The sequence below is a fragment of the Dromiciops gliroides genome, chromosome 2 (genome assembly GCF_019393635.1).
Source record: "Dromiciops gliroides isolate mDroGli1 chromosome 2, mDroGli1.pri, whole genome shotgun sequence".
NCBI classification, from domain to species: domain Eukaryota; kingdom Metazoa; phylum Chordata; class Mammalia; order Microbiotheria; family Microbiotheriidae; genus Dromiciops; species Dromiciops gliroides.
Window position 1 is genome coordinate 505,639,842 of NC_057862.1, and position 11,904 is coordinate 505,651,745.

The following is an 11,904-nucleotide window of genomic DNA, read 5'->3' on the forward strand; positions in this document are numbered from 1 at the left end:
CTCATGTTTCTTGAGCAGGAGAATAGCATAATCAGATATATTACTTAGGAATATCGTTTTATCATCTTTTTGTGGTATGGAATGGAAATGGGAGAAACAGGAAGTAGGTAACCCAATTAGGAATCCATTACAACAGTTCATGATAAAAAGTGATGAGGGCCTGAAAACATGCTATGGCTGAGTGGAAAGAGGGATTTGGATGGGAGAAATGCTATGGAGAACATTTGGCAAAAAATGGATTTGAGGAATGGTAAACAGTGAAGAGAAATAATGAAAAAAAGAAAAAGAAAAAAAAGCTGGAGAACCTGGGTAACTTAATTGCCAGGATTGTGAGACTTTTGATAAAATGAGTAAGTTAGGAAGAAAGGCAAGTTTGGGAGAGAAAATCATTCATTCTTTTTCCAACTATTCTGAGTAGATTTTTTTTTCCTAGCAGGTGGTCAATATTTTGATTTTGTTTTTGTGGGGGAGGCAATGAGGGTTAAGTGACTTGCCCCAGGTCACACAGCTAGTGTCGAGTGTCTGAGGCCAGATTTGAACTTGGGTCCTCCTGAATCCAGGGCTGGTGCTTTATCCACTGCACCATCCAGCTGCCCAGGGTGGTCAATATTTTCAAAGAAAGTAAAGAAAGATAAAGATTGAGGAAAGGTCTTTAGTTTGGTCAATTAAGAGATCATTGATATTATGGAAAAAACGTTTCAGTTGAATCATGAGGTAGGAGTAAAATGGTAGGAGATTGAGAAGCAAATGAGAAGAAGAAGTAAAGATATCAAGTGTATTCAACGTTGGCAGGGGGATAGTGAAGGCATTGTTGGAGTGATGGGGTCAAATCTTGGTATATCACCTATGATGGAGGTTGGGTATTTCACCCAAAGCAAAAAATGAAGCTTGATGTGGTTGAGTAAATATTTGATTTGAAAAGAAAAGAAAAAAAAACAATTGAGGAGAAACAAGTAAGCAAATAAGATATATCAAGCAAAATTGATTAACAACAATTAAGTTTATACCTTTTAGGTCTCATATATTTTGGACCCATATGCCATCTTAGTGGCCTAACAGAGATTGTATTATATTGACATAACCTCTGAGAACCAAGGGTGGAGCTGTGTGGGATAGGGGGAAAGGCTAAGTCTGGAGTCAAAAGGTTTATTTTCAAGTACTCTTTATAATCTTCCCTACCTTTTTCTTCTGTTACATATGGAGATTGGACTACATGGACTCTGAGGTGCCTTTCAGTTCTAGAACTATTATCATCTGCTGGAGTCATGATTAACACTGTCCTGGTACTTAACATATTTATTTGATATATCACATTTAGTTGCTTAATTTGTACCTTTTTGTTTATATTTCAAAAAGTCATTATTTGCATGATAGAGAAAACTGCTTATTTCTTATATGTTTTCAACCCTTGTTATATATTTTGATCAGCAAGATGGCATGGTAACCAGAATAGTGAGTTTGAATCCTGCCCCTTTTTATTTACTAGCTTTGTGAGTATAGACAAATAATTTAGTTTCACTGAGACATAGTTTCTTCATCTGCAAAATGGAGATAATATTTAAACTACTCACATCAGAGGGTTGCTATAAGAATCAAATTAAATGATACATATAAAAACAACTTGAACTCATTTAAGTATCTCAAAAAAGCAAAAGCAACAATTTTGCATTTGGGAAAAAGCTCAAATGATAACCAATACACATTTTAAAATCTTGCAGGACCAAATGTTGCTCCAGAGTTTAACAAATGATTAAAAGAAAGCTTTGGAAAATTTACAACACTATGAGTGGTTTCAGCAGGCTTATTTCATGTAAATGTTACAAAGCCAGGGCTAGAGGAATATAATCAGAAAAAGAAGACCAAGAAGATTTGGGAAAATGTTTAATCAGTTGTGATATTCAACAGTTGTTAGACAGTTCATATGTGAAATGCAAGTATGAGGATGATTATTAAGTACATCATGAATCTCTTATGAAATGTGTATAGTTCAGTCTTCTTATTTGGTAGCTCTTTACAAAATATCATCTTATTAGAGTCATTATTTTCACTGGAATAAAAATAAAATTTTATAATGTATATAAAAATATGATGTAAGCTTTTAAACATCATATAAATGTCCATTATCATTATCACAAATGTGAATATAAAAGATTTAGCTACTTTAATAAGTACTTTTAACTTGCTAGCACATTTAAATAATTAATCAACAAATAATTATTCTGTAACTATTTTGTGTCCGGTACAGTATATGTGGGATAGAAGATATGATATAGTTCCTGTGCTTAAGGAACTTACCAAAATAACAGCTTCCATTACCAGACCTCATATTGATATGTTTGATTCTTTAGTGTGTTTGAAATGAGGAAAAGTTGTACAATTGCAAAATTCAAATGTATAAAAACAATAATTAGAGCACTGAATTTAAATTAATAGTTGGAAGCATAATATCAATGAGAGACTATTCCACCAGCCAAATTTGTTTAATTATTGGGGGAAATAGAAAAGAAAAAAAAATAAAGTTTAGGAAAAGCCACAATCATATTTTCACAGTCTAAAGAGCAAGGGATAAACACAAATAGATTATTAATATGGACAGTCACAGCTCTCCTAGATTTGGGGATAGCTCGTTCCCCTTTTGACATCTTCCACTTCTCTGCAGACATCTTCTCTTCTAGGGATAGGTCCCATCATTTTTCAAAGTATTACTAATCCCTGAAGCAACTCAATTATTTCATCAGTTTTTATTTCATAGACAAAAATCTATGTCATCTAATACTAGATGTTATGGCAAAGAAAACCTGTAATTCTTTGCAAAAATAAGATACTCTGGTTCTCTGATCATCTATACAATTTTGCATGTGAAAGAGAAGGGGCATATAGCCCTTAATTAGAAAGAATTAAATATCAAGCAAAATGAATCAGACCACTGATCAGCATTATTTTTAAAATTACTGTTATAAATTGAAATTATCACAAGTATATACTGCTAATATGAACTAAGATATATAATTTAATATTAGGGTAATGAAGAATCAACAATATTTCCTTTCACACAAAGAGGGCAAGGAGGAGACAATAATATATTTTTAATAGACTATGAAACGCAACATAAACTAAACCAAAGAATTACTTAGGGTTCTAATCGATACAATATTAGCAGAAAACTGTTTTGCTATAATTATGAGAAAAGATTATTTGTAACAAATATCTTGGATGTTCAATCCATTGTGAGAAATGATTATTTGCAACCAATATCTTGGAGATTCAGTGCTGACTTCCCCAGTCCTTACTTCCCCCATTCCAAAGTCCTTCTTGATAAGATAAAATCAATTCTTTTTGGCCCTGGTAATAGTATAAACCTCTAGGAATATTGATAAGATAAGAGCGATTCTTCTAAAGTCTTGTTAGGGCCATAGAATTTTGTCTGGTGCAAAGATTTGCATTGTTCCCTGTTAAGGAGATAGAGCTTTCTTTTTTTTTTTTTTTAATGTATGATGTATTTTATTTTTTCCATTACATGTAAAGATAGTTCTCAACTTTTGTTTATACATGCTTTACAATTTCAGATTTTTCTCCCTCCCACCCCTCCCTCGCCCCTTCCCTAGACAGCAGGTAATCTGATATAGGTTATATCTATATATCTCTATACATATACATATATATATATACACACACATATATATACACATAATAACATTAATCCTATTTCTGCATTAATCCTGTTACAAGAGAAAGAATCAGCAGTGATGCAAAACCTCAAAATAGAAAGAAAAAAAAAAACCAACAGCACCCAAAACAAAAGAAATAATATGGTTCAATCAGCATCTATACTCCACAGTTCTTTCTTTCTTTTTTTTTTCTTGGATTTGGAGATCCTCTTCTATCATGAGTTCCCTGGAACTCTTCTGTACCATTGCATTGGTGAGAAGAATATAGTCCATCACAGTAGGTCAACACTCAATGTTGATGATACTGTGTACAATGTTCTTCTGGTTCTGCTCATCTCACTCATCATCTGATAGAGCTTTCTTTTAATGAGAAAGGCAATTGGGCCATAGAATTTGGTCTGGTGTGAATATTTCCATTGTGTCCTGTTATGGAGCTAGAACTTTTGTTTAGCTAGAAAGGCTATTAACTTGTTTGAAAGAGGATAGGTACTCTTTGAATAGTTAACCCAGGGATGGATATGGTCTGCTATCAGACCTTGTTTTAATATAACCTGCCTCCAAATTAAATTGGCCAATCAGAGGTGATTATGCATCCATCAAAAACACATTTTCTTTGAACAGCATTTAGCTGTATCCCACTGCCATTAGACTTCTTGGTCTGAAAGAGATACCCACTGACCATTCCTTTATTAATAACCTACTAGACTATTAATAAAATTATTAAAATACTCAGAAACTATGTATCTCATAATTTTAATCATCACATAATCCTGGTAAAAAAAATCAGTGAAGTATAGCTAAAATTCTAAGAGAAGAGATGAATGTAGGCAGATTAGGTGGAAGATTGATCTAAAATCATTTGGATTAGAACTTTGGCCCTTTCTTACATCAAATATAAATTGCTGTTATATGCAATTGTTGGCATATTAAAATTTGTTTGCTACTGCACTAACAACTGTTCCCCATCGTAAAATCCCTAGTAGTTCAAAGTAAGATTCACAGCTGGTTTGTTTGGAAGATTGAGGGAGGACTGGGTTTGTCTTCGATTTCAGGGCTCTAAATGAGAAGTGCATTGAATGAGTTAAATGGAAAGGGGAAGGAAACATAAACTATATGTCAGACACTGTGCTAAGTACTTTACCAATATTATCTCATTTGATCTGCTCAACAATCTTGTGAGGTAGATGCTATTATAATACTCATTTCACAGTTGAGGAAACTTAGGCAAACAGCAATTACATGACTTGTCCAAAATCATACAGATAGTAAGTATCTGAGGTTGCATTTGAACTCATGTCTTTCTGACTCCTGACCCTGTACTGTACCATATTGCTGCCAAATGGGAATCATGCAAAAAATTTAATATACTTTTTAAAAAGAAAGACAATTATTATTGAATACTCAGTCATATAGGGCATTATACTTACTTATCAAACAATAAAATTGTACTTAGCCAAACCCAGTTTTATCTGTATTAATGATTAAAATTTACTTCAATAACTACCAACTCAAAAAGTAAAGAATGCAATGGTCAGTTTTTGCTTTAGTAATAATTAGGCATATGCAAAGATACTGTCAGTTTTCATGTTTTCTATCATTGACCAGATAATGAGCTGCCTATACTAAATGAAATACATTAGAATTTCTTTATTTTATTTTCAAAGAGAATAGGATGCTGATCACCATGTATTTTTGTTTAAATTCCTTAATCACAAAATTGTAATTAACCACAAAGAATACGTTTTGAACAATGTACAAAATTACCCTTCATAACTTAGGGAGCATCCTCCCACAAATTTGCACACCATCAATGAAAATAATAAACAAGTACAAAAATCACGTATAGCATATTTGTTCTTTAATATGTGTTTAAAACAGATATTTCCATATATTATGTTTATATATACATATATATAACTATCTACAATATCTGTATATATGATGCATAAATACATATATTTATTATTTAAATATATTGGAAACATTGGAAACCAAACCTTTATCAGCAAAATTTGATATATATTTTTTCTAATTCAGTAGCTTCCTTCTGTAGGTAGGTAGGCTTCCGCCACTCACAGACGAGCATGGATCAGCACCTTGAAGAGCCACAGGCCACAGTGTGGCTGTGCAGTCCAATACAGGAGCCACAGCCACTGCCACAACAAGGACATCAGAAAACTGCGCTCTCTGTTGCCCGAGCTTCCTTCTGTAAGGGGCTAAAATTCTAGCTATACCATCTAAAATATTTAATGGGTGGTCACCAATAAATTATAAGCTTTAGCAAGAGTATTTAAGTGTTTAAGTATTTTTAAAGAGCATTAGGATCTAATGATGAGAGAGAAAGGTAAAAATCTAACTATTTCTAAGAGACTCCATTATCCCCATGGCAAGGTCAGGAATAAAACAGACTCAATGCTTCCTTCTTCCTCCCAGAAGCCTCCTGTGAAACTGGGAATATCCCGTACACACACACACACACACGCACACACACACAAACACACATACACACACAGCTCCAAGCTAATTGGCTGGTAGCCTTGATTGACAGTACCCATGAGCAAACGTCACTTCCTGACACCAAGGAAAGGCCACATGGCTTGCCCTCAGACGCCTTCTCCTCATGGCAGAGCTTTCCGACAGTAACTCTCCAGCAGGTGGCATCACTGCAATTGTTACACTTATTCTAAATGGATTAGTTTTGTTTGTGGAGAAATAGTTATCTATAATATTTTCTGTAATTGCTTCTACCCTTTGTTAGTTCAAGAATATCTCTCTTAGCCATAGTTGGGAGATGTATGTGACCTGATGTATTTCATACGTGCGTGTGTATACATATGTGTGTGTATGTGTGTATATGTATATGTGTGTGTATATGTGTATGCAAACATATAATCTTTAATATTAAGACAATATCCCTTTAAAATGTATTATGAAAAAGAGAAAAGGGGGAAATTGTACAAAAAATATTTCTAGCAATTCTTTTTGGTGGCTAAGAATTGAGAATCAAGGAAATACCCATCAATTGAGGAATGAGGGAAGAAGCTGTGATATATGATTGTGGTGGAATGGTATTGTGCTATCAGAATGACAAACAAGATGGTCCCAGAAAAACCTGGAAAGACTCATGAACTGATGTATAGTGAAGTGAGCAGAGCTGGGAGGACATTGTGCATAGTGACAGCAGTATTGTTCAGTGAGCAATTATGAATGACTTAACTACTCTCAGCAATGCAATCATCTAAGATAACCCCAAGGAACTAATGATGAAGCTTCCTATCCACCACCAAAGAAAGAACTGATAAAAAGAGCACTTGTGGATTGTACATATATAACCTGGTTGCTGTCATTTCAAGGGGGCAGGAAAGGGAGGGAGGGAGAAAAATTTGGAACTCCAAATCTTATGAAAATGAATGTTGAAAACTACCCTTAAATGTAACTGGAAAAATAAATGTTTGTTGTAAAGTAAAATATATTGTGAAATATAGTGTATGTAAGTTATTGGTCTATGCCCAATTTCTGCTGGACTGATTTTCAGTTTTTGTCAAATAGAGAGTTCTTTCCTAAGTAATTTGTTTTTAGCTTTATTGAATTCTGGCTAATTAAGTTAAATTGCTCCTGATTCTCTCTTGCCTAATCCATTGCATTATCTACCTCTCTATTTTTAACCAAAGTAAATTATATATCTCTGCCCTTTGGTTTTCCCACAAGTAAAACAAAGGGATTAAGATTAAATAATTTCGTATGTTTCTTCTAATTTTAACCTTTAGAACCATGTAATCCCATGAAAGACTTAAAGAATCTAATGTGTGAGGTTCCTTCCAATATCTATCCATGAATGGATAGCTGAATAACATGAGTATTATTATGAGAATCTCAATTCTACCACAGAATATAAACTAACCCCAGATTTTAGGCTATACGGAATATACTACTTGTAGTACTTTTCAAGTCCATTGGTTAAGAGTTACACCATTGGGGCAGCTAGATGGCGCAGTGAATAGAGCTCTGGCCCTGGAGTCAGGAGTACCTGAGTTCAAATATGGCCTCAGACACTTAACACTTACTAGCTGTGTGACCCTGGGCAAGTCACTTAACCCCAATTGCCTCACTAAAAAAAAAAAAAAAAAAAAAAGAGTTACACCATTTAAAGGATTTTAGGTATAGAATGACTATGTGTTTTTGTCTCTGTGAATGTGTATATGTGTGTGAGTATGTGTAGGTGTAGGCTATATAGCATCCTACATGTTAAACTATATGCAAATACCCCATGGCTTAGACTACATTTCCAAGTACCCAATGTCCTCTATGCAGGGCTTCAGGGATATAATATAAGCTCCTAAAGGACAGCAACTCTTCTATTTTTGGATCAATATTATTTTTGGATCAATATTATTCATGATTACCACAGTACCTTATATATAATAGGCATTTAATAAATACTTGGTTACATGATTAATTGGCTGATACTGTGATCCATTTATTTTCCTATTTCAACTTTTCCTTATATTACCTGCTTAGATAAATTTAATTTTTAAATAATGTTTATTTTTAATTCTTATAACTGTATTGCTCGGGGCCAGCTAGGTGGCACAGTGGATAAAGCACTGGCCCTGGATTCAGGAGTTCAAATCCGGCCTCAGACACTTGACATTTACTAACTGTTTGACCCTGGGCAAGTCACTTAACCCCCTTTGCCCCGCAAACCCCCCCCAAAAAAAAACACCTCTATTGCTCTTATAATGTGAAGAATAAGGTATTCACATAGTAAAATATTGCAAGACCTAAATAAAATATAAATATGATTTTCTTAGATTATAGGAAGTTACCAAGGGGGAATTGAGGGGGTTGATTACCCCAACTCTTTATTATATAAGTTTTATTTCTGTATAAAGTTTAATTTGGGCTCAGAAAATATACTACAGAAAGCCTTTTTTCTTCATCATTAGTTATGGGTTATTCTTATTCTGATGTTTTCAAAAAAGGAAGAAAGTTAAATTCATAAATATGAAGAGAATATAAGCTCCAAGTTTGCTTTAATTCTTTTCTTTGTATTGTTGCAAACCTGAGCAGCCAACACAATTAATGCCAAGGAAAAATAATAATCAGAGTGCCATAAGCATTCAAAGTTGATTGTTTTTTTCATTTAAACAGAAATGTTTGGATGAAAATGTAAATACTTTGAACTTACAGAACACTTTTGTTCAAAAAGTTATAAACAATACACAGACACTTTTACATTTATCCTCAAAAAAGTCCAATGAGGAGACAGTTTATTAGTATTCCTCTTTGCAAGAAAGGGGAACTAGGGAACAGATTATTAAGTAGTTGATGTGTTCCAATAATCAGTGACACAGCAAAGACTATGTAACCTAAGGTATTCTAATTCCTTTGTATGTGGTGAGCTAAGGTGATTAAAGCTATCTTACTAATGAGGGAAGTTCCCAGGTTCGATGTCTGAAGTTGTTTATCTTTTCACCCTACCCCATTCTACATTTCTCCTAAAACCTGGTTGGGAAGAGTTTTAGAGGAAAGACCATGGATAAGTAACTATAAATTTATCAATACTACTCAGGGAAATTACTCATGCAAAGTTCATTGTCCATTAATAACAGGTCACAAAGATAATATCTGAATGTAAAAGACATGTTTTTTTTCCCTAATAAGATCTCATAAATTATAGCACTTTACGGTTTTACAAGATATTTTCACAGAGATTAGTTCATTTGATACTAAGAACAACTTTGTGGGGTAGGCAAGGCAACTATTATTAATTCCACCTCACAGATGAGGAAATTCAGTTTCAGAGTAAAGAAAACATAGATAAAGAGTTTTGAAAATCTTAAAGTGCTTTATAAAAGTAAGTCATTACCAAGTTTTATCTCCACTAAAGCTTCATACATACAGGGTTTTTGAAGTATTAGTAGGGTACAAATTCTATCAGGTCCTAACAACTCGCAAATGCTTCAAGTATGGATGCAATGATGGTTTGTATGTTATAAAAGGAACAGCCTAAATAAATTTAGACAGCCTCATTGCTAGAATGGCCACAAGGTAATCTTTTTTTCTTCTGTTGCACACCTTATTCTATACTCCTCCATCTCATCCCAATCTGCCCCCTCCCCCCCCCAGATACACACACACCTCACCAGCACCTCGCTGCATGGAGCAGCAACAACTTTTTTTTTTCAGGTGTAACATTATTTTAATCACAGAGAGTTTCCATCCCCTCAGCACAAATATACACACTTCAAAAAAAAAAATAAAATAAAAACCTAACATAAAATAGAAACCAGGGCAGAGAGGAGAGTCCTGTAGTTGGGAGGGGAGAAATGGGCTATCAACAGAAATGAAGAGCCTGTTTCTCATCCATTCTAGTTGTCATCTCTCTGGCCACTGTGGATAAACAGAGTGAGGGCAGGGTACGCCTCCATTCTGAGGTTACTGGGGTGGATGCTAGAGACACTGGCAAACTGAAACAATGAGCCCCTTCTTTGGGGAGATTCATAGGATCATCACAGACAACAGGACATACTGTGTAGCATGAGGGACAGGAATGGGAGGTGCTGAATGTGCAAACGATTGTTCTCTATGCTGAAGGAAGAAGATCACCTTAAAGCTGGCCTCAGGACCCAAAAGTCTATGGCTGAAGGCAGCTGATCCAAGGGAACTGAGACGTGGGTTGCAAATGGGGGCTGTGTGGATTCATGTCAAGTTCATGGCTAGCCATTCCGGGAGGAGTTGCGTCAGTTCCCGTTCTTGAGAATGCAACTGCTCTTTTCCTTGAGCCAGATGTCTTAGCCGAGTCTGGTTTATCTCCTTTCTGGGAATATCAGCTGGGGGACAAGTTGGGTAGGTCTTGTTGCTGGCCAAATGCTTGGATAGAAGCCTGTGCTTCCCATCTTCTGGGGTCCACCTCTGGGAAGCTATGTGAGGGAACCAGGTCTTCAACATAACCTCTACTTGTAGCAAGGTCCCTAGATAATGCTCACCCATCTCGGGCTTCTGTAGGACACCCACAATATGCTGAATCCTATCCACTGCCACACTGTTGAAAACTGCTTAATGCTCACTCAAAGCGGCCCATCTTCAGCCCATTCAGCAGGTTTGTGAGGGGGCGAATGAATCCTTGCAGCTCCTTACACTTTTGAGCAAAGAGACAATCTCCCTCTGTGCCAGGGTTTTGGATGTTCAGACAGGTATCCTCCTCGCTATCTCTTGATATTTTCAATCCTCAACCAGCCATGGGAGAAGCTGAGACAGGTTCTTTTATGCAAGATGGAGCCAGATTACCACTGGAACTCAGGGGGTGTTGGCAAAATCGAAGAGGGTCCAGTCTTGGATTTCCCTTCGGCCAACCAGTCTCTGACCTGGGCCCACAAAGCCCCCTGCACTCCCCCTCACTATCTAAGGGAAAGCCAAAGTCAGTGAGGGCATTGCCCACCCTGGAGGGGGAAGAGGAGGAAGACAGAGAGGAAGAGTAGTAGAAGGAAATAGCAGATGGAGATTCCATGGTTCCAAGAAAGCTGGGAATGGATATCAGTGTGGAATGAAGAGCAGATGTTGGAATGCCTCTGAACCGGCAATGATACTGCAATTCAGTCCAAGACTGTCCCTAGTGCACCTCGCAGCAGCAACTTTAAATGAGGAAAGAAGAGAGGGAGAATTATGAGGCAGATATGGAAACAAAGTTCCACATTTAAGGTCAAAGATAAAAGGACTCACAGACCCAAAATGGCTATATGACTCCCCATTGTGTAGTATAGCCAAGGCCAATAGTCGTCAAAAGTCCTGATGATTTCCACATAGTAAAGTCTAGGGAAAGCACCAACCCTCCTAAGTTACAAGTGAGACTGGATTGATGTACTAAATGATACTTTCCAGACTCCATTTTATTTGCAGTAAATCCTAGCATTAGAGTTCCTCTAGATATTTTTCCTCTTTATCTACCACTGAGAACGGAATAAACACTCCTTTGACTTCTTAAAGGAAGATGGCAGGGAGGAACTAAACAAAGGCAAACTTTACATGATATGGGATACTGGTACCTGGGTTGATTATGTGTCTTAGTAATTCCCAGAGTGGATAAGAGCAGTGGGTCACAGCTTCTTGTTAGATATTTTATATGTTTATTAGAGCTCTCTGGTTACTAAATACTGTTGTATTCCTTACTAAGCATAAGCTGAATAAACTTAATATACATATACATAAACAAAGTAAGTATCCCTATATATATGTA

At 35.8% G+C, this 11,904-nt stretch overlaps 1 pseudogene; it reads right to left on the reverse strand.

The window, feature by feature from the left end:
* Window positions 1-10,005: 10,005 nt before the first annotated feature.
* LOC122740019 lies at window positions 10,006-11,224 on the reverse strand (annotated as a pseudogene).
* Between the last annotated feature and the right edge of the window lie 680 nt (window positions 11,225-11,904).